Raw genomic sequence first — 24,972 nt, forward strand, 5'->3', positions numbered from 1 at the left:
TAGTTTGTGATATATTACCTGAAGGTAGCCTGCCAGGTAACATAGTTTGTGATATATTACCTGAAGGTAGCCTGCCAGGTAACATAGTTTGTGAGGTAGGATGCCAGGTAACATAGTTTGTGATATATTACCTGAAGTTAGCCTGCCAGGTAACATATTTTGTGATATATTACCTGAAAGGTAGCCTGCCAGGTAACAAAGTTTGTGATATATTACCTGAAGTTAGCCTGCCAGGTAACATATTTTGTGATATATTACCTGAAAGGTAGCCTGCCAGGTAACATAGTTTGTGATATATTACCTGAAGGTAGCCTGCCAGGTAACATAGTTTGTGATATATTACCTGAAAGGTAGCCTGCCAGGTAACATAGTTTGTAGCCTGCCAGGTAACATAGTTTGTGATATATTACCTGAAAGGTAGCCTGCCAGGTAACATAGTTTGTGATATATTACCTAAAGGTAGCCTGCCAGGTAACATAGTTTGTGATATATTACCTGAAGTTAGCCTGCCAGGTAACATAGTTTGTGATATATTACCTGAAGGGTAGCCTGCCAGGTAACATAGTTATGATATATTACCTGAAGTAAGCCTGCCAGTTAACATAGTTTATGATATATTACCTGAAGTTAGCCTGCCAGTTAACATAGTTTATGATATATTACCTGAAGTTAGCCTGCCAGGTAAGATAGTTTATGATAGTTAACTTAGTTTATGATATATTACCTGAAGGGTAGCCTGCCAGGTAAGATAGTTTATGATATATTACCTGAAGTTAGCCTGCCAGGTAACATATTTTGTGATATATTACCTGAAAGGTAGCCTGCCAGGTAACAAAGTTTGTGATATATTACCTGAAAGGTAGCCTGCCAGGTAACATAGTTTGTGATATATTACCTAAAGGTAGCCTGCCAGGTAACATATTTTGTGATATATTACCTGAAAGGTAGCCTGCCAGGTAACATAGTTTGTGATATATTACCTGAAGGTAGCCTGCCAGGTAACATAGTTTGTGATATATTACCTGAAAGGTAGCCTGCCAGGTAACATAGTTTGTAGCCTGCCAGGTAACATAGTTTGTGATATATTACCTGAAAGGTAGCCTGCCAGGTAACATAGTTTGTGATATATTACCTAAAGGTAGCCTGCCAGGTAACATAGTTTGTGATATATTACCTGAAGTTAGCCTGCCAGGTAACATAGTTTGTGATATATTACCTGAAGGGTAGCCTGCCAGGTAACATAGTTATGATATATTACCTGAAGTAAGCCTGCCAGTTAACATAGTTTATGATATATTACCTGAAGTTAGCCTGCCAGTTAACATAGTTTATGATATATTACCTGAAGTTAGCCTGCCAGGTAAGATAGTTTATGATAGTTAACTTAGTTTATGATATATTACCTGAAGGGTAGCCTGCCAGGTAAGATAGTTTATGATATATTACCTGAAGTTAGCCTGCCAGGTAACATAGTTTATGATATATTACCTGAAGTTAGCCTGCCAGTTAACATAGTTTATGATATATTACCTGTATAAACTATAGTGTTCTTGATGTATAATTTGTTGGAAAATTTAAAATGTTTTGCTTGCAAAAATAGCGGGTAAAGAATACTTTATATTGGGATAAGAATTTAAGATTAATTGACAAATCAGAATCTTGAAAAAGCAGTTGTCAGTAAAGTAAAGCATCTCGCTCAAGATTACTTATATTTTTAAGTCACCATAGAACAAAGTGCTCAAGGTGAGCTTTTGTGATCGCTCACTGTCCAGTGTCTAGCCAACCATCCACTCTTGCCTTTAAACAACATCTCCTCCTAATCCACAAGGCCAGTTTTGATGAAACTTCACAGGGATGCTCCTTGGATGATCTTCTTTTAAAACATTTCAAAGAATAAATTCCATACCGAACTCTGGTTGCCATGGCAACTGAAAGGAAAAACTTTAAAAATCTTCTAGTCCAAAACCACAGGCCCTAGAGCTTTGATATTTGGTATGTAGCATCATCCAGTGGTCCTCTACCAAGATTTTAAATCAAGTCAAATATGGCCCCGCCCTTGGGGTCACATGGTTTACATAGACTTATAAAGGAAAATCTTTGAAAATCTTCTTGTCCAAAACAACAGGTCCTAGGGCTTTGATATTTGGTATGTAACAGCATCTAGTGGTCCTCTACCAGGATTATTCAAGTTATATCCCTAGGGTCAAATATGGCCCTGCCCTTGGGGTCACATGGTTTATATAGACTTAAATAGGGAAAAACTTTGAAAATCTTCTTGTCCAAAACTGCAGGGCCTAGGGCTTTGATATTTGGTATATAGCATCATCTAGTGGGCATCTACAAAGACTGTTCAAATTATATCACTAGGGTCAAATATGGCCCAGCTTTTGGGGTCAATGGTTTATATTGACTTGTATAGGGAAAAACTTTGAAAATCTTCTTGTACTAAACCACAGGGCCTAGGGCTTTGATACTTTGTATGTAGCATCATCTAATGGTCCTCTACCAAGATTGTTTAAATTTTCCCCCTAGGGTCAGATATGGGTCCTTGGGGGTCACATGGTTTATATAGACTTATAGAGGGAAAACTTTGAAAATCTTGTACAAAACCACATGGCCTAGAGCTTTGATATTTGGTATGTAGCATTGTGTAGTAGTCCTTTACCAAGATTGCTCAGATTATCCCCTTGGGTTAAAACTGGCCCCATCTGGGGGGAAAATAACAAAACAAAACACAAACACATATACTTATTGCCTACCTGTATTTATTTAGTAGAAATTTTAACTGTTCAAGCAAGCAACTCAGGTGAGCGATATAGGGCCATCATGGCCCTATTATTCGTTGCATTTTTTCTTATTCAAAATATATCACAAATAATTTAGAACTTCATTTGTACTGCACAAGATTACAAGGATATTTAGATATGGAATATCAAATATTGTATGCGGCCCCCATGTTCAAGTGTTTAAGGCCGCTGATTATTTGCCCCCTAGTTCAATACATTGCTTGGGGTGAAGAATTTTTCATTTTTGGAAGCCATCTGGTGGATCTACCCGGGTGCTCACCTGTGCCTGTAATAATAGGTGGACTGATACCTTATGTTTTTCTCCACCATCAAATCCTGGAATACCGCCTTATGACTTAAACCTTTGTTGATGTGGCATAAGACCCAACAAAGTAATCCAACGATAAAATACTGCTGATATGGAAATTGCTCTCAAGTATGATATACATTGTATTTAATATTTAATTTCTGATTTAATATTGAAGATAACTCATGTAGCTATTTGTTTTAAGCAGTAATATCTTATTCAGGTGAGTGAGGTAGCAGGCTTACTGGGAGAGGTGCTGTCGAGATGTGTGGCACTTTTGAAAATGGCCTTGAGACAGGATGTATGGCTTGGTTTGATAAACTGTAGAAAGTCAGCAGCCAGATTTCAACAACATATGTACAGCCTTAGAGTTATTGTGCTTCCTTCTAACTATACTGGTAAGTTAACCTTTACCCTGCTGAATTTCTATAATGAACTTGTCTATTTTTTAATTTGAATAGTACCATTAACTGTCAAAAGGGGTGCTTACCAAAAAGATACTGACTAAATGGCAAACAGTGCAGATTGTGATCCGACTGCAGAATCAATTGTGTCCAGTATGATATAGGTTAAAAATGACTAAAGCTTTTCTGTTTGGGAAATTTTGTTCTGTCTTGTTTGATTGCATGAAATACTGTGAAATTATTTAAAATATTTGTTTGGCACTAATTAGTCCCCTACTGGTTGAAAACCAGTTTCAGGGACTATAGGAATTCGCTTTTCCGTCCCTCTGTCATTCAGTCCATCCGTCATTCCGTCCGTCCTTCTGTCCGTCGGCAATTTCGTGTCCAGTCCATAACTCTGTCATCCATGAAGGGATTTTAATATTACTTGGCACAAATGTTCCCCATGATGAGAAGACGTGTCATGCACAAAACCTGGACCCCTAGCTTAAAGGTCAAGGTCACAATTTGAGGTCGAAGGTCAACAGGGCTTTTTTCCTGTCCGGTCCACAACTCTGCTATCCATGAAGGGATTTTAATATTACTTGGCACAGATGTACCTCATAATAAGACGATGTGTCATGCACAACTTTCAGACCCCTAGCTCAAAGGTCAAGGTCACACTTGGCAGTCAGATGTTAACATGGCGATCTGTTTCGTGTCCGGTCCATAACTCTGCCATCCATGAAGATATTTTAATATTACTTGGCACAATTGTTCTCCATGATGAGACAATGTGTCCTGCGCAAAAACCGGACCCCTAACTTAAGGTCAGGGTCACAATTTGAGGTCAAAGGTCAACAGGGCTTTTTCCCTGTCCGGTCCATAACTCTGCCATCCATGTAGGGATTTTAATATTACTTGGCACAGATATACCTCATAATAAGACGATGTGTCATGCACAATTTCAGACCCCTAGCTTAGAGGTCACGGTCACACTTGACAGTCAAATGTTAACATGGCATGAACAGGATCTGTTTCGTGTCCGGTCCATAACTTTGCCATCCATGAAGATATTTTAAAATTACTTGGCACAAATGTTCCCCATAATAAGATGACATGTCATGCGCAAAACCTGGACCCCTAACTTATAGGTCAAGGTCACAATTTGAGGTCAGAAATCAACAGGGCTTTTTTCCTGTCCGGTCCATAACTCTGCCAACCATGAAGGGATTTTAATATTACTTGGCACAAATGTACCTCATACTAAGACGATGTGTCATGCACAACTTTCAGACCCCTAGCTCAAAGGTCAAGGTCACCTTTGGCAGTCAAATGTTAACATGGCATGAACAGGGTCTGTTTTTTGTCTGGTCCATAACTCTGCCATCCATGAAGATATTTTAAAATTACTTGGCACAAATGTTTCCCATGAAGAGACAACATGTCATGCACAAAGCCAGGACCCCTAGCTCAAAGGTCAAGGTCACAATAGAAGGTCAAAAGGGTTTATTTCCTGTCCTGTCCAGAACTCTGTCATATATCAAGGGATTTTAATATTACTTGGCATAAATGTTCCCCATGATGAGACAATGTGTCATGTGCAACACCCAGAACCCTGCTTAAAGGTCAGGTAATACTTGGAGATCAAATGTCAATGGGACATTTTTCCTGTCTCATGTTTAATTTTGACATGCAAAAGAGGATTTGAAAATTGCTTGGCACAAATGTTCACCACTATGAGATGGAGTGTCATGCACAAGAACCTGGTCCCTAGGTAGAAGGTCAAGGTCACACATAGAAGCCAAAGGTCAGATACAAGAATGACTTTGTCTGGAACACTTCTTCATGCATGGAGGGATTTGGATGTAACTTGGCTCAAATGTTCACCACCATGAGGCACTCCTGTTTTTTAGAATTTTGTCCCTTTGTTTTACTATAGATAGCTTATATTGTAACTTACTTATTACAGGCCATAGGGAAAAATCAAGACCAGTTTTATGTGGTACAACATACATGTTACATCCAATTTTTAGGTGTATTTTGACCTACCTTTACCTGGTAACGACTTTTGTTTAGACTTTATAGAATTTTTTTTTTTTTTTTTAATATAAATAACTAATATGATACCATTTCTATAATTGGCCAAAAAAAATGCTATATGAAAACAACTATAGGGTTTTGTGTATACAAATTTTAATCCAAGTGTTTTGATTATAACATATTGTATACAGTGGAACCTGTCTAATCCGAACATGCTCAGACCAGAAAAATAGTTCGGATTAGAGGGGTTTTCGGATTAGAAAGGTTTCTATTTTAGAACGAAATATTATGCTATTTGTTACACATGATGAGTAGATTCATCCTTTTGTGAACAGAATAAAAAAAAGATGATTAAATTATAAGCAACATGTAGATTGCTTTAGTGTAATGTAAATGTCATGTTAATTCAACTTCTCAATATCTCTTGTAAACATTTTTTTCACCACTCCTACATTCCTAGAAGGTAGCAAAAAGGTGAATATTTTACTTGTTCGGTTATTGTAATGATCCGATTTAGTACCACTTTCAGTGAATCAATTTGCAAAATGAACAGATTGCACAAAAATATGTGAGGAAGGTAAACAAATTGATAAGGATCTATTACATTGGCAATACTTATTGCACGTATGTCTAATGTCTTAAAAATTATGAAGAGTAATAGTTAAAATTGTAAACAGACTTAAAAATGTCAAAAGTTAGCAAGATTCACATCAGAAACGTTGACTAAGGTTCGGATTAGAAGGGTAAATTTTAATGTAATTAGATATAAAAATCTCAAAAGTTTGTTCGGTTTTCGGAGTAGAGAGGTTTCGGATTACAAGGGCACTTTTGCAATGGAGAATGAATAAGAAGAAATGGGATCAAATAATTTGTTCAGTTTAGAGAGGTTTTTGGATTAGAGGGGTTCGGATTAGGGAGGTTCCACTGTATATAGTACAATATTGTTGATACATTATTGAAGATATCAGTTCATTATGTTACACTGCAGTAGAGAAAATTAGGTGCCTTCCAGTAGAGGACTTTGTATTGCATGGCAATACTTTATTCACTTGTTTGTTTCAGTCAATGAAATCACATCATGATAAATCAATAAATGTTCCATTTGAATTTCATGGCAGCCTGCCCACTTAGCTCAATAGGCAGAGCACAGACATACGGATTGCGGGTCGTAAGTTCAAGCCCTGGCCAAGATGTATGTTCTCTATGATGATTTAATAAAAGACATTGTGTTTGAAATCATTTGCCCTCTGCCTTAGAGTCTTGTGGGGAAGTTGGCAATTGAAGAGAACAGGTTTGTACTGGTACAGAATCTAGTTGGGTTAACTGCCCGCCGTTACGTAACTGAAATACTGTTGGAACATGGTGTTAAAGCCAAAACAAACCAGCAAACAAATTCATGAAAGCCAAAACTGCGAAATTTCATGGCCAAGAATATAATTGATTTCACAGTACAGTCTATCCTGTACTAACCGTCACCACTGATCAGCGGTCACCTCCGTTCAGTGGTCATTTTATGATGCCCCAGACAGATTTTCCTCTATTTCATCACTTTATTCAGCGGCCACCTCCCAACCGCGGTCAACGGCCACCGATATTGCCTCCCAACCAGCGTATATGACCCCTTCCAGCGGCCATGTTTCTTCCAAGACCAATTTTTTAGGGGATAATCGCCGAAGGTACCCAATTTTTGAGAAACAGTTGATTGCTAAGTTTCGCGTGATTTCACCACAAGAAAGACAAAATGACATGAGCTTCTCAATTAAAACTGATAACCAAAGGTGTAATCTTCTTTTTATTATGATCAAAAGGCCAGTAATTATCGGCAATTAGCATGTCACCTCGTGTCAATTTTGTTGTTCACAGTTTGATCTCGGTTAAAGATCTTTTCACTATATCTTAGTAATTACTAAATGGATTTGATTCAAACTTGAAAGTAGTTGTTCCACATCATCACCCACATCATATGACACTAGGTGTATAACTCTTGCACCAATATTTTATAAATTATGCCCCCTTTTTGCTTAGAATTATACTTATTTAGAGTTTTGATACACTTGATCTTTATCTCTCTTATAACTTAATATTTTTGACACAGACTCAAGCTGTTGTGCAATATCTTCATCCTCCATTGGAGTGACAGCTCCATTCCTCAGATGTGCCCAGTTTCACTATCCAGCATTGAAATGGTTGAGCGCACTGTCTCCTGTGACAACTCATGTTGACAATATCTATATGAAACTTAGAATGTTAATATTGATGATCTGTAGGTCAAGGTTACATCTAGGTTAGATAGGGTAAAAGAATTGGTCACCAGGTCAAATCAAAGGAAAAGACTCTAGAGGCCACATTTGTGACTGTATCTTCATGAAACTTGGTCAGAATGTTAATCTTGGTAATGGTAAGGGCTAGTTATGTCTCCCCTAGGAGACATATTGTTTTTGCCCTGTCCGTCTGTCCGTCCTTCCGTCCGTCCGTCCGTACGTCACACTTCATTTCCGAGCAATAACTGGAGAACCATTTGACCTAGAACCTTCAAACTTTATAGGGTTGTAGGGCTGCTGGAGTATACGACCCCTATTGTTTTTGGGGTCACTCCGTCAAAGGTCAAGGTCACAGGGGCCTGAACATTGAAAACCATTTCCGATCAATAACTAGGGAACCACTTGACCCAGAATGTTGAAACTTCATAGGGTGATTGGTCATGAAGAGTAGATGACCCCTATTGATCTTGGGGTCACTCCGTCAAAGGTCAAGGTCACAGGGGCCTGAACATTGAAAACCATTTCCGATCAATAACCAGAGAACCACTTGACCCAGAATGTTGAAACTTCATAGGATGATTGGTCATGAAGAGTAGATGACCCCTATTGATTTTGGGGTCACTCTGTCAGAGGTCAAGGTCACAGGGGCCTGAACATTGAAAACCATTTCCGATCAATAACTAGAGAACCACTTGACCCAGAATGTTGAAACTTCATAGGATGATTGTTCATGAAGAGTAGATGACCCCTATTGATTTTGGGGTCACTCCGTCAAAGGTCAAGGTCACAGGGGCCTGAACATTGAAAACCATTTCCGATCAATAACTAGAGAACCACTTGACCCAGAATGTTGAAACTTCATAGGAAGATTGGTCATGAAGAGTAGATGACCCCTATTGATTTTGGGGTCACTCTGTCAAAGGTCAAGGTTACAGGTGCCTGAACATTGAAAACCATTTCCGGTCAGTAACTTGAGAACCACTTGACCCAGAATGTTGAAACTTAATAGGATGATTGGTCATGCAGAGTAGATGACCCTTAACGATATTGGGGTCACTCTGTGAAAGGTCAAGGTCACAGGGGCCTGAACATTGAAAACCATTTCCGGTCAGTAACTTGAGAACCACTTGACCAAGAATGATGAAACTTCATAGGATGATTGGTCATGCAGAGTAGATGACCCCTAACAATTTTAAAGTCACTCTGTTAAAGGTCAAGGCCACAGGGGCCTGAACATGGAAAACCATTTCAAATCAATAACTTGAGAACCTCTCGACCCAGAATGTTGAAACTTCATAGGATGATTGTTCCTGCAGAGTAAATAACCCCTATTGTTTTTCGGGTCAGTCTATTAAAGGTCAAGGTCACAGTGGCCTGTTCATGTAAAGTCATTTTTTGGAAATAACTTGAGAACCACTTCACCTACAATGTTGAAACTTAATAGGATGATTGGACATGCAGAGTAGATGACCCCTATTTATTTTGAGGTCATCTGATCAAAGGTCAAGGTCACAGGAGCCTGAACAGTGACTTGAGAACCACTAGGCCAAGAGTGTTGAAATTTAGCGGGATGACTGGACATGCCAAGTAGATGATCCCTATTGCAGCCAACCATCAGTGTCTCTTTGACTTTCGCTCCTGACCCCTATTGACTTCTTGCCTATAGGACTTTGCATTGGGGGAGACATGCGCTTTTTTACAAAAGCATTTTCTAGTTTGAATCTGGGTCAGGTGGGTTCAAGAACTCGGTCACCAGGTCAAATCAAAGGAATAGCTAGTTAACACTGGAGGCCACATTTATGACCTTATCTTAATGAAACTTCGTCAGAATGTTAATCTTTAATCTTTAGGTCAAGTTCAAATCTGGGTTAGGTGGGGTCAAAAACTATGTCACCAGGTCAAATCAAAGGAAAAGCTAGTTAGCACTATAGAGGCAGTATTAATGACTTTATCTTCATGAAACTTGGTCAGAATGTTAACCTTGATCATCTGTAGGTCAAGTTCGAATCTGGGTCATGTGGAATGTGACCTACTGACCTACTTTCTTGTTTTTAGCTCACTGTTAACTCTCTAGAGGTCACAATTTTGGTCCAATTTATTTATACTCAAGATTTTTGCTCCAATTTTAATGATAATTGGTCAGAATATTTTTTTCCATGAAATCACTAGGTCAAACATGTTTACACTGTTGTGGTGTGTTTCTCAGGTGAGCGACCTAGGGCCATCTTGGCCCTCTTGTTTGTTACTATACTATATACATAGACACAATCTTGTGCGCACCATCTCTCCTTATCCCCTTGACACAGTTTAATGAAACTTCACACAAGTGATCAGTAACAACAGTAGTTGTGCATGGGGCATGTTAGGTTCTTTCTACAACAAAAATTGCAGAGTTATGTCACTATACTGTATACATACAGTCTATATACATACAGTCCACATAATTATGCAATCTTGTGTGCGTCAAATTGCAATGTACTGTGTCAGTGCACCTTTAGTGATAGCTCTAGTTTATTATAATGTTTTCTATGTTTAAAATATTGACAAAAACGAATAAATCTGTATATATGTAAGGTTTAAGAAACATAAGCAATAAGTGTCAAAATATTTTATGCAAAATTCATTTGCTGACACCCTGTATGTAGTTTATTTCCATTTTTAGCTCACCTGTCACGAAGTGACAAGGTGAGCTTTTGTGATCGCGCATTGTCCGTCGTCTGTGCGTAAACTTTTCCTTGTGACATCTCTAGAGGTCACATTTTTCATGGGATCTTTATGAAAATGGGTCAGAATGTTCATCTTGGTGAATTCTAGGTCAAGTTCGAAACTGGGTCACATGCCATCAAAAACTAGGTCAGTAGGTCTAAAAATAGAAAAACCTTGTGACCTCTCTAGAGGCCATAATTTTCAATGGATCTTCATGAAAATTGGTCAGAATGTTCACCTAGATGATATCTAGGTCAAGTTCGAAACTGGGTCACGTGCCTTCAAAAACTAGGTCAGTATGTCTAAAAATAGAAAAACCTTGTGACCTCTCTAGAGGCCATATATTTCAAAGATCTTCATGAAAGTTAGTCAGAATGTTCACCTTGATGATATCTAGGTCAAGTTCGAAAGTGGGTCACGTGCCTGCAAAAACTAGGTCAGTAGGTCAAATAATAGAAAAACATTGTGACCTCTCTAAAGGCCATATTTTTCATGGGATCTGTATGAAAGTTGGTCTGAATGTTCATCTTGATAATATCTAGGTTAAGTTCTAAACTGGGTCACTTGCGGTCAAAAACTAGGTCAGTAGATCTAAAAATAGAAAAACCTTGTGACCTTTCTAGAGGCCATACATTTCAAAAGATCTTCATGAAGATTGGTCAGAACGTTCACCTTGATGATATCTAGGTCAAGTTTGAAACTGGGTCATGTGCCTTCAAAAACTAGGTCAGTAGGTCAAATAATAGAAAAACCTTGTGACCTCTCTAAGGGCCATATTTTTCATGGGATCTGTATGAAAGTTGGTCTGAATGTTTATCTTGATGATATCTAGGTCAAGTTTGAAACTGGGTCAGGTGCGGTCAGAAACTAGGTCAGTAGGTCTAAAAATAGAAAAACCTTGTGACCTCTCTAGAAGCCATATATTTCATGAAATCTTCATGAAAATTAGTCAGAATGTTCACCTTGATGATATCTAAGTCAAGTTTGAAAGCGGGTCACGTGCTATCAAAAACTAGGTCAGTAGGTCAAATAATAGAAAAACCTTGTGACCTCTCTAGAGGCCATATTTGCCATGGGATCTGTATGCAAGTTGGTCTGAATGTTCATCTTGATGATATCTAGGTTCTGTTTGAAAGTGGGTCACATGCCATCAAAAACTAGGTCAGTAGGTCAAATAATAGAAAAACATTGTGACCTCTCTAAAGGCCATATTTTTCAATGGATCTTCATGAAAGTTGGTCTGAATGTTTATCTTGATGATATCTAGGTCAAGTTCGAAACAGGGTCATGTGCGGTCAAAAACTAGGTCAGTAGGTCTAAAAATAGAAAAACCTTGTGACCTTTCTAGAGGCCATACTTGTGAATGAATCTCCATAAAAATTAGTCAGAATGTTCATCTTGATGATATCTAGGTCAAGTTCGAAAGTGGGTCACGTGCCATCAAAAAGTAGGTCAGTAGGTCAAATAATGAAAAAACGTTGTGACCTCTCTAGAGGCCATATTTTTCATGGGATTTGTCAACTGCGATCAAAAACTAGGTCAGTAGGTCTTGAAATAGAAAAACCTTGTGACCTCTCAAGAGGCCATACCCTTGAATGGATCTTCATGAAAGTTGGTCAGAATGTTCACCTTGATGATATCTAGGTCAAGTTTGAAACTGGGTCACGTGCCTTAAAAAACTAGGTCAGTAGGTCAAATAATAGAAAAACCTTGTGACCTCTCTAGAGACCATATTTTTCAATGGATCTTCATGAAAATTGGTCAGAATTTTTATTTTGATGATATCTAGGTCAAGTTCAAAACTGGGTCACATGAGCTCAAAAACTAGGTCACTATGACAAATAATAGAAAAAATAACGTCATACTCAAAACTGGATCATGTGGGAAGAGTTGAGCGATTCAGGACCATCATGGTCATCTTGTTATCACTTTTCCCCCTGTGACCAAGTACCATTTTTAGCTCATCTGATTTTTTGAAAAAAAATGATGAGTTATTGTCATCACTTGAGCGGTTGTCGGCGTCGGCGTCGGCGTCGGCGTTGCCTGGTTAAGTTTTATGTTTAGGTCAGCTTTTCTCCTAAACTATCAAAGCTATTGCTTTGAAACTTGGAATACTTGTTCACCATCATAAGCTGACCCTGTATAGCAAGAAACATAACTCCATCTTGCTTTTTGCAAGATTTATGGCCCCTTTTGTACTTAGAAAATATCAGATTTCTTGGTTAAGTTTTATGTTTAGGTCAACTTTTCTCCTAAACTATCAAGCTTTTGCTTTGAAACTTGGAATACTTTTCACCACATAAGCAGAACCTGTACATCAAGAAACATAACTCCATCTTGCTTTTTGCAAGAATTATTGCCCCTTTTGGACTTAGAAAATCAGTTTTCTTGGTTAAGTTTTATGTTTAGGTCAGCTTTTATCCTAAACTATCAAAGCTATTCCTTTAAAACTTGCAAACACTTGTTCACCATCATAAGCTGACCCTGTACAGCAAAAAACATAACTCCATCCTGCTTTTTGCAAGATTTATGGCCCCTTTTGGACTTAGAAAATATCAGATTTCTTGGTTAAGTTTTATGTTTAGGTCAACTTTTTCTCTTAAACTATCAAAGCTATTGCTTTAAAACTTGCAACTCTTGTTCACCATCATAAGCTGACCCTGTACAGCAAGCAACATAACTCCATCCTGCTTTTTGCAATAATTATTGCCCCTTTTGGACTTAGAAAAATCATTTTCTTGGTTGAATACTATGTTTAAGTCAACTTTTCTCATAAACTATCAAAGCTATTGCTTTAAAACTTGCAACAGTTTTTCACCATCATAAGTGGACACTGTACCTCAAGAAACATAACTCTATCCTGCTTTTTGCAAGAGTGATGGCCCTTTTTAGACTTAGAAAATCATGGGTAGGACAATATTTCTATTATACAAAAAAAATCAGATGAGCGTCAGCACCCGCAAGGCGGTGCTCTTGTTCCAGCATACATTTATAATAACTATTTACAAAGGCAGGTGAAATATTTTGTTGCATCAGTGGGAGGAAAGATGTTTAAAACGTAAAAATGATTTCATATTTCAGTAGAAATGAGAATGAGAAATGTCTACAAAGTCATCCTTTTTGTTAACAGACTTGTAAAATTTAGTCGAATATATCAAAAAATGAATAGGAAAATGTCTATGGTCCTTTTGACCATTAGTGAACTTACCCCTTTACTGTGCTTTTAACTTCATTGTTCAAAGAATAAGTAGGGTTGTTGCACAGTGCCTTTGCATCAACATCAGTGCTGGTTAAGTTTTTAGTTCACCTGAGTACTTCGTGCTCAAAGGTGAGCTTTTGTGATCGCCCTGTGTCCATCGTCGTCGTCAACAATTTGACTGTTAACGCTCTAGAGGTCACAATTTTGAGCCAATCTTAATGAAACTTGGTCAGAATATTACCCTCAATAAAATCTTGGACGAGTTTGATATTGGGTCATCTGGGGTCAAAAACTAGGTCACCAGGTCAAATCAAAGGAAAAGCTTGTTAACACTCTGGGGGTCACAATTTTGGCCCAATCTTAATGAAACTTGGTCAGAATGTAACCCTCAATAAAATCTTAGACGAGTTTGATATTGGATCATTTGGGTTCAAAAACCAGGTCACCAGGTCAAATCAAAGAAAAAGCTTGTTAACACTAGAGGTCACAATTTGGGTCCAATCATAATGAAACTTGGTCAGAATGTTACCCTCAATAAAGTCTTGGATGAGTTCGATATTGGGTCATCTTGGGTCAAAAACTAGGTCACCAGGTCAAATCAAAGTCAAAGCTTGTTAACACTGTAGAGGCCACATTTATGACTGTATCTTCATGATACTTGGTCAGAATGTTAATGATCTTGATGCTCTTAAGGTCCAGTTTGAATCTGGGTCATGTAGGATCAAAAACTAGGTCACCAGGTCAAATCAAAGGAAAAGCTAGTTTACATTGTAGAGGCCACATTTATGACCATAACTTAATGAAGCTTGGTCAGAATGGTAATCTTGAGGCTCTATAGGTCATATACAAATCTGAGTCATGTGGGGTCAAAAACTAGGTCACTAGGTGAAATCAAAGGAAAAGCTTGTTAACACTCTAGAGGCCACATTTATGACTGTATCTTCATGAGACTTAGTCAAAATGTTAATCTTGATGATCTTTAGGTCAAGTTCGAACCTGGGTCATGTTGGGTCAAAAACTAGGTCACCGGATCAAATGAAAGGAAAAGCTTGTTAACACTGTAGAGGCCACATTTTGTCTTTATCTTCATGAAACTTGGTCAGAATGGTAATCTTGATGATCCCAAGGTCCAGTTTGAATCTGGGTCATGTAGGGTCAAAAACTAGGTCACCAGGTCAAATCAAAGGAAAAGCTAGTTTACACTGTATAGGCCACATTTATGACCATATCTTAAGGAAACTTGGTCAGAGTATTAATCTTGATGATCTGTAGGTCAAGTTCAAATCTGGGTCAGGTTGGGTCAAAAAGTAGGTCTCCGGGTCAAATCAAAGGAAAAGCTTGTTAACTCTGTAGAGGCCACATTTGTGACTGTATCTTCATGAAACTTGGTCAGAATGGTAATCTTGATGATCTCAATATCCCAGTTTGAATCTGGGTCATGTCGGGTCAAAATCTAGGTCACCAGGTCAAATCAAAGGAAAAGCTAGTTTACACTGTATAGGCCACATTTATGAACATATCTTAATGAAACTTTGTCAGAATGTTAATCTTGATGATCTTTAGGTCAGTAGGTCAGGTGAGCGATACAGGGCCTTCATGGCCCTCTTGTGTTCATTTAGTTCAATATCTTCTTCAGTGCTTAAGATATTTAACTGAAATTTAAGGTACTTGCTAATATTGATAATGTCCATTAGTGTGACAGTCTGTGTAACTCTGCAATATTTACAGAATTATGCCTATTTTAACTAAGAAATATAGGTTAAGTTTATATAAAGTCCAGTATCTTCTTCAATACAAAACAACTTGCTCATAGTGTTACTGGACATTAGTGTGACTACCTGCAGTGTTTCTAGAGTTATGCACCTCTGTAACATATAAAGTTTAGTAAAAGTTGGTCAGAGTAAGTGCAGTGGTTTTAACCATTGCGGATACTATGTTAAAACTTTACACTCATTTTTGGCGAGCCCGATTGCGGATGCGAAGACATAGTTGTCCAAATGGCTGTTCGGTGTATGTGCGTCCGTCCGGATTTGTTTGTCCGGACCATGACTTTGACATGCATGGAGCAATCTTGTTTATATTTGGCATGAATGTTAACCTCAGTGAGACGGAGTGTCTTGCGCAAACTCCAGTTCCTATCTCAAAGGTCAAGGTCACAATTACAGGTCAAAGGTCAAATTCAACAATGACTTTGTCCGGAGCATTTCTTCTTCATGCATGGAGGGATTTTGATGTAACTTGGCACAATTGTTCACCATCATGAGACGGAGTGTCATGAGCAAGAACCAGTCACTAGGTCTAAGGTCAAGGTCACATTTAGAGGTCAAAGGATACAAGAATGACAACTTTGTCCAGAGCATTTCTTCTTCATGCATAGAGGGATTTTGACGTCACATGGCACAAATGTTCACCACCCTGAGATGGAGTGTCATGCGCAAGAACCAGGTTCCTAGGTCTAAGGTCAAGGTCACACTTAGAGGTCAAAAGTCAGATATAAGAATGACTTTGTCTGGAGCATTTCTTTTTGAAGCATAGAGGGATTTTGATGTAACTTGGCACAACTGTTCATCACCATGAGACGGAGTGTCATGCGCAAGATCCTAGAATTACTTCCCTTTGTCGTTACTATAAATAGCTTATATTCATAACTTTTTTAGCTCATCTGATTTTTTGAAAAAAAATGATGAGTTATTGTCATCACTTGAGCGGTTGTCGGCGTCTGCGTCGGCGTTGCCTGGTTAAGTTTTATGTTTAGGTCAGCTTTTCTCCTAAACTATCGAAGCTATTGCTTTGAAACTTAGAATACTTGTTCACCATCATAAGCTGACCCTGTATAGCAAGAAACATAACTCCATCTTGATTTTTGCAAGATTTATGGCCCCTTTTGTACTTAGAAAATATCAGATTTCTTGGTTAAGTTTTATGTTTAGGTCAACTTTTCTCCTAAACTATCAAAGCTGTTGCTTTGAAACTTGGAATACTTGTTCACCATCATAAGCAGACCCTGTACATCAAGAAACATAACTCCATCTTGCTTTTTGCAAGAATTAATGCCCCTTTTGGACTTAGAAAATCAGTTTTCTTGGTTAAGTTTTATGTTTAGGTCAGCTTTTATCCTAAACTATCAAAGCTATTGCTTTAAAACTTGCAACACTTGTTCACCATCATAAGTTGACCCTGTACATCAAGAAACATAACTCCATCTTGCTTTTTGCAAGAATTATTGCCCCTTTTGGACTTAGAAAATCAGTTTTCTTGGTTAAGTTTTATGTTTAGGTCAGCTTTTATCCTAAACTATCAAAGCTATTGCTTTAAAACTTGCAACACTTGTTCACCATCATAAGCTGACTCTGTACAGCAAGAAACATAACTCCATCCTGCTTTTTACAAGATTTATGGCCCCTTTTGGACTTAGAAAATATCAGATTTCTTGGTTAAGTTTTATGTTTAGGTCAACTTTTTCTCTTAAACTATCAAAGCTATTGCTTTGAAACTTGCAACACTTGTTCACCATCATAAGCTGACCCGGTACAGCAAGCAACATAACTCCATCCTGCTTTTTGCAATAATTATTGCCCCTTTTGGACTTAGAAAATCATTTTCTTGGTTGAGTATTATGTTTAAGTCAACTTTTCTTATAAACTATCAAAGCTATTGCTTTAAAACTTGCAACAGTTTTTCACCATCATAAGTGGACACTGTACATCAAGAAACATAAGTCTATCCTGCTTTTTGCAAGAATGATGGCCCTTTTTAGACTTAGAAAATCATGGGTAGGACAATATTTCTATTATACAAAAAAAATCAGATGAGCGTCAGCACCCGCAAGGCGGTGCTCTTGTTTATTACTGGTCATAGGGAAAAATCAAGACCACTTTTCTGTAGTACAACATGCATGTTACATCCAATTTTCAAGTGAATTTTGACCTATCTCTACTGGTGAGGATTTTTGTGTGGACTTAGAATTTTTTTTTTTTTAAGATTTACGTCCCTGTTGTTGTTACTTTAAATAATTTATATTGTAATTTTTTTGCAATCTCTTTTTTTGTTTGGCATAAATGTTTGCCTCAATGAGACAGGGAGTGTCATGTGCAACTCCCAGTCCTTTTGACAGCTGGCGGGCTCGACATTTTGCCCGTGTAATAAACACTAGGGGTAAGTTCACATGGAAGCTCTAGGGAAGGGTAGGCTGTTGTGTAAGTGATACTTACTCCCACCAGTAAAGTAACCAACCAATCAAAAATTGAGCCCTGGAAATATGTAAAACTGTTTTTCCCCGGCACATTGAGCGCTGTGATGAAAAGCAAGGTACCAGTACCCTACCTCGCCGTGGTGTTTCAGCTCTTGAACAGGGAAGGTACGATTGGTGTACTAATTTATACCGCTCAAGTGGGTTATCGAGTATAGAGTTGGTCTCTACTCTACCCTAGAGCTTCCATGTGAACTTTCCCTAGGTTACAGCATCAAGTCCCATAACTCTTATATGAATTTCAAAAGAAATATTCCCCTTCCTGGACTTAATAAATCTAGGTTGAAGTTTTGCATACAAATTGCTCCCTCCATAAGTCATTACAGATAATGAATTGAAAGTTATTGAGTGATAAAACATGGAAAAACATGCATGTTCTATAACTCTGAATTATATTTCAGGAAAGTTAAAAAAACAACAGGTTAAATGTTTGCATGGAAATTATAATATCTAAAACTAATACACCTACTTGGTTGAAACTACACATTTAGTCTATCTCAGTTATTGCTGAATGGATTAGATTTAAATTTAAAATACTTGTCTTGTTAATGAATCATTATGACGCAAGGTCCATAACTCAAATATTTAATACATTATGCCCCATTTTACTTACAATTTCAGGTTAAAGTTTTGATGCATTTCACACTTTATAACTGAATGGATATGATCCAAACTTAAATAAGTTTGTATCTTCATCACCAACATTGTGTAACACAAGATCTATAACTTTGACACTACTTCTTATGGTTATGCTGCATTTTTACTTAGAATTTCAGTTTAGATGTGATACACTTTCACTTTATCTTGGTAATTACTGTATGGATTTAAACTAAAAACACTTCTGCCACACAGTCAATCCATCACAGGTGCCTTACTCTAGAATTTTTTTCTGACCATGAATGTGACCTACTGACCTACTTTCTTAATATTTTAGCATCAGTTTGACATTTGAAACATGAAGCTCATATTAATCAGGTGAGCAATCCAGGGTCATCATGACCCTCTTGTCTTGGTAAGTGGAAAACCATAAATTCATACCACAATGAAACAGCAGTTTTTAGCATCAAAATTATTACCCACAATATTAGATGATTTCCCAGTATATGATAGATGATTTGTAAGTATTCATAAGCCGCTGAGTTTCTGAAGTAATAAAAGTAACAGTTATGACGTTTGTCCATTACAGGAAAAACATCAGTTACTGGCCAGCTTTAAACCTCTACGATAAGGGATAGCTGCCTGTATGAACTGTCCAAACACCAAGGTTACAATGAGTACACAGTCTGTAACCACGACTGATGAGCTTTTTCCCAACAGAACCAGTCAGCTCTAATGGCATCAAAATACGAGGAACTAGAATGTCTGTGTGCATGTGTTAGCAAGCTGGTCTATGAGGGACTCATCAATAATGGCAAGTTTGTATCTTGCTTTTCCGCTTTCTGTTTTTAGCTCACCTGAGCAATGCTCAGGTGTGTTTTTCTGATCACTCGATGTCCGGCGTCTGTCGTCTGTCTGTCATCGGTCATCTGTCAACATTTAGCTTGTGTATGCGATAGAGGCTGTATTTTTCAATTAATCTTCATGAATATTGGTCAGAATGATAACCTTGATGAAAGCTAGGCCGAATTCGAAAATGGGTCATCTCGGGTCAAAAACTAGGTCACTAGGTCAAATCAAAGAAAAACCTTGTGTATGCAATAGAGGCTGCATTTTTCAATTGATCTTCATGAATATTGGTCAGAATGATAACCTTGATGAAATCTAGGCTGAGTTCGAAAATGGGTCATCTCGGGTCAAAAACTAGGTCACTAGGTCAAATCAAGGAAAAACCTTGTGTATGCGATAGAGGCTGTATTTTTCAACTGATCTTCATGAAATTTAGCCAGAATGATTACCTTGATAAAATCTAGGCCGAGTTTGAAAATGGGTCATCTGGGGTCAAAAACTAGGTCACTAGGTCAAATCGAAGAAAAACATTGTGGTGTATGCAATAGAGGATGTAGTTTTCAATTGATCTTCATGAAATTTGGTCAGAGTGATTGCCTTGATGAAATCTAGGTCGAGTTTGAATATGGGTTATCTGAGGTCAAAAACTAGGTCACTAGGTCAAATTAAAGAAAAAATCTTGTGTATGCGATAGAGACTGTTTTTTTCAATTGATTTTTATGAAATTTGGTCAGGATGATTGCCTTAATGAAATCTAGGTCGAATTTGAATATGGGTCATCTGAGGTCAAAAACTACAGTCGAGACTGTTTTAAGAGACCGACTTTGGGAAGCAGCGAAAAAGGTCACATATGACAGGGAGTCTCTTAAAACAGTCTCACTTAACAGGATGACGCTGGTTTCATATATTTTTCCAATTAAAGTACATGAATATCGGATACTTATATATTGGCCTCTTTTAAGGTAGGAGTGGAAAATGATTAAATAATATTTCTTTAATTGCATATTGATAAAATATAAATTTAAAATAATTGGCATCATTCATATGATGTTGATAAAACAAATTTAAGCTCATGATCTGGCAAGAAAATAAAGGGGAGCAGTAAAATATAAATGTTCCGTTTGAACTATTTACACACTGAGGTTTATGATATTTATATTTTTGTGTACTAATTGTTCATTGACATTTATTCGATTATTGACTGCATCTTTAGTCTGTGTTTACTTCGTCGTTTCCTGTTAAATACCGCCATATTTTTGTTTCACCAGGAATAAAGTTAATTTATGCACCGACTCCGAATTCTTCAGCGACTTTATACGCTGGTTTTCCCTAATCGAGCAATTCAAGTACCTTAACACGCTGTTCTAATGTCTAAACAGTTCTTTTTTATGTTTTTCATCAGCCATTTTTTTGTAAACAAATAAGTTCTCGTCTCAAACAACTTCACGCGAGATAAAGAACAGTAACTCTATCTTGTAAAATCTTGCGAGGGAGCGTCTCAAAGTCGCTGAAAACGGTCTAAATATCGATTCGGGAGCCCGATTTCACAGTCGCTTGTCGCGTAAGGCAGGGGGTTGCTTAATTCAGACTCTTTTAATAGTAAATTGCGTCCGGAGCATAAAATAGGGTCGCATATGACAGGGAGTCGCTAAATTCAGGGGGTCATTACGGCAGTCTCGACTGTAGGTCACTTGGTCAAATCAAAGAAAAAACTTGTGTATGTGATAGAGGCTGTATTTTTCAATTGATCTTCATGAATTTTGGTCAGAATGATTGCCTTGATAAAATCTAGGTCGAGTTTGAACATGGGTCATCTAGGGTCAAAAACTAAGTCATATCTAAGAAAATGCTTGTTGTATCGCAAGAGACCAATTTTTCCATGAAATCACTAGGTCAAACATGTTTTACACTGTTATGGTGTGTTTCTTAGGTGAGCGACCTAGGGCCATCTTGGCCCTCTTGTTTAAGAAAAAGGGTGTATAAACACTGCTTCAGTTTTCAGTATTCTTTAGTATTCTTTTGTCAGTGCTATGTATATGGATGAATCTATCAGCAACTAAGGACTATAGGAATAATAAATTAAGTATAGATAAGTTTTCCCTTTTTGAATGTTTCATTAGGATCTCTGTATTTGTTATAAGCCTGGTATGAAGGCTATTACACTATACACTCAATGATAAAAGTCTATACACAAAATAATAAAAGGCTAATATGTATACAATGATGAAAGGCTATATACACAATGAAAAAGGCTATGTACACAATGAAAAAGGCTATGTACAAGTTTTTCACATTTGTAAACAGCATTTATTTCAGCTTGAGCATTATTCAATGAAACGGTTCATACTTTCACTTTCAAGCAAAGCCTTTGAAGTAGAACATCTGCTATTTCCAGGGCAACAAATGGATCAACATCCCAGTTGTTAATAGTACACTGATGATACTGAAAGCAGCATGTATACACAACCAGTGCCATGTAGACAGACTAATCACAACTTTTATGAAACTGCTTACTAAAATGGCTAGGGAGCATCTACAGCCAGAAGCACTACAGAGGCTAGCCTAGGTAAATTCTTGATTTTAGGCCATAATAAATTAATTCCTAGATTATCATCCAAATTTTGTTCAAAAGGGGAGGTGTGGTGGGGGGGTGGTGAGAAGGGGGAGAATTTTATTTTTTATTTTTAAAACAACTGTACGCAGGAGTTCCATTTGACCCGGACTTGGGATTTGGACTCTTGAAATAAGCAGAAGTGTACATACAGACTCCTAGGATTTCAGCTGAAGGGTCCTTTTCATCAACATGAGATTTATTTCATTTTAAACTCACAAAATCAAGCCTTATTTATTCAAAATGACAGCTATTTATACATAAATCAAACCCCTGAGTACATGTCAAGACAAACGGCAAAAACAAAATAAATTAAAAACAAACTTGTAGACTTTCTTTTTTACTTTCATATTACATTTATCAACAATTCAACATTTTATTAAGAAACCGGATTGACCTGCGTTCTTGATGAACCAACTTAGTTTTCTCGAAAATAAAACTAGTAAAATATTGTTATATTTGTTGTTTTTAGCTCACCTGTCACGAGGTGACAAGGTGAGCTATTGTGACCGCTTGATGTCCGTCGTGCGTAGTGCGTCAACGATTTCTAAAAAAATCTTCTTGAAAACCACTAGGCAGAATTAAACCAAACTTCACAGGAATGATCCTTGGGTGGCCCCCTTTCAAAATTGTTCAAAGAATTGAATATTCCATGCAGAACTCTGGTTGCCATGGCAACCAAAAGGAAAAATTTTAAAAATCTTCTTCTCAAAAACCAGAAGCCCTAGAGCTTAGATATTTGGTGTGAAGCATTGCCTAGTGGACCTCTACCAATTTTGTTCAAATCATGACCCCGGGGTCAAAATTGACCCCGCCACAGGAGTCACTTGATTTTACATAGGAAAATCTTAAAAAATCTTCTTCTCAAAAACCAGAAGCCCTAGAGCTTACATATTTGACATGTAGCATTGCCTAATGGACCTCTATTAAAATTGTTCAAATCATGACCCCAGGGTCAAAATTGACCTCGCCCCAGGGGTCACTTGATTTTCCATAGGAAAATCTTCAAAATTTTTCTAAAAAGTAAACCAGAAGGCCTAGAGCTTAGATATTTCATATGTAGCATTGCCTAGTGGACCTCTACAAAATTTGTTCAAATCATGACCCCACCCCAGGGGCACTTGATTTTACATAGGAAAATCTTCAAAAAATTTCTAAAAATAAACCAGAAGGCCTAGAGCTTAGATATTTGACATGTAGCATTGCCTAGTGGACCTCTACAAAATTTGTTCAAATCATGACCCCACCCCAGGGGTTACTTGATTTTACGTAGGAAAATCTTCAAAAATTTTCTAAAAATAAACCAGAAGGCCTAGTTCTTAGATATTTGACATGCAGCATTGCCTAGTAGACTTCTACAAAATTTGTTCAAATCTTGACACCCCGGGGTCAAATTGACCCCGCCCCATGGGGTTACTTGATTTTACATAGAAAAATCTTCAAAATAAACCAGAAGGCCTAGAGCTTAGATATTTCATATGTAGCATTGCCTAGTGGACCTCTACAAAATTTGTTCAAATCATGACCCGCGGGGTTAAAATTGACCCCACCCCAGGGGTCACTTGGTTTTATGTAGGAAAATCTTCAAAAAATTTCTAGAAATAAACCAGAAGGCATAGAGCTTAGATATTTCACATGTAGCATTGCCTAGTAGACTTTTACAAACTTTGTTCAAATCATGACCCCCGGGGTCAAAATTGACCCCTCCCCAGGGGTCACTTGATTTTACATAGGAAAATCTTCAAAAATTTTCTAAAAATAAACCAGAAGGCCTAGATCTTAGATATTTGACATGTAGCATTGCCTAGTAGACTTCTACAATATTTGTTCAAATCATGACCCCCGGGTTCAAATTGGCCCCACCCCATGGGGTTACTTGTTTAGCTTTAGCAAAGAATTTTTTTCAAGAAAGCAATTAAACTCAGGTGAGCGATATAGGGCCATCGTGGTCCTCTTGTTTAGCTCACCTGAGCACGAAGTGCTCAAGGTGAGCTTTTGTGACCGCCCTATGTCCGTTGTCTGTCGTCAGTCATCCGTCTGTCATCGTCGTCAACATTTTAACTGTTAACACTCTAGAGGTCACAATTTTGGCCCAATCTTAATGAAACTTTGTCAGAATGTTACCCTCAATAAAATCTTGGACGAGTTCGATATTGGGTCATCTAAGTTCAAAAACAGGTCACCAGGTCAAATCAAAGTAAAAGCTTGTTAACACTAGAGGTCACAGTTTTGGCCCAATCTTAATGAAACTTGGTCAGAATGTTACCCTCAATAAAATCTTGGACGAGTTTGACATTGGGTCATCTTGGGTCAAAAACTAAGTCACCAGGTCAAATCAAAGGAAAAGCTTTTTAACACTTTAGAGGCCACATTTATGAGTGTATCTTCATGAAACTTTGTCAGAATGTTAATCTTGATGATCTTTAGGTCCAGTTTGAATCTGGGTCATGTAGGGTCAAAATCTAGGTCACCAGGCCAAATCAAAGGAAAAGCTAGTTGACACTCTAGAGGTCACATTTATGACCATATCTTAATGAAACTTGGTCAGAATGTTAAACTTGATGATCTGTAGGTCAATTTTAAATCTGGGTCAGGTGGATTCTAAAACTAGGTCACCAGGTCAAATCAAGGGAAAAGCTTTTTAACATTCTAGAGGCCAAATTTATGATTTTATTTTCATGAAACTTGGTCAGAATGTTAATCTTGATGATCTTTAGGTCCATTTCGAATCTGGGTCATGTGGGGTCAAAAACTAGGTCATCGGGTCAAAACAAAGGAAAAATTAGTTAACACTCTAGAGGCCACATTTATGACCATATCTTAATGAAACTTCGTCAGAATGTTAATCTTGATGATCTTTAAATCAGTAGGTCAGGTGAGCGATACAGGGCCTTCATGGCCCTCTTGTTTAATTTAATATTTTGAATAAATAGAAAGCAACTGTTACAATATTTCAGAATGGTATCGTTCAAAATGTCATG

The 24,972-nt window shown here is 37.6% G+C and overlaps 1 pseudogene; it reads left to right on the forward strand.

The window, feature by feature from the left end:
• The window catches only part of LOC123525962 (transformation/transcription domain-associated protein-like), a 63,145-nt pseudogene extending 41,199 nt beyond the window's left edge, over window positions 1-21,946 (forward strand).
• The last annotated feature ends 3,026 nt before the right edge of the window (window positions 21,947-24,972 follow it).

The sequence above is a fragment of the Mercenaria mercenaria genome, chromosome 3 (assembly GCF_021730395.1).
Source record: "Mercenaria mercenaria strain notata chromosome 3, MADL_Memer_1, whole genome shotgun sequence".
Lineage (NCBI taxonomy): Eukaryota > Metazoa > Mollusca > Bivalvia > Venerida > Veneridae > Mercenaria > Mercenaria mercenaria.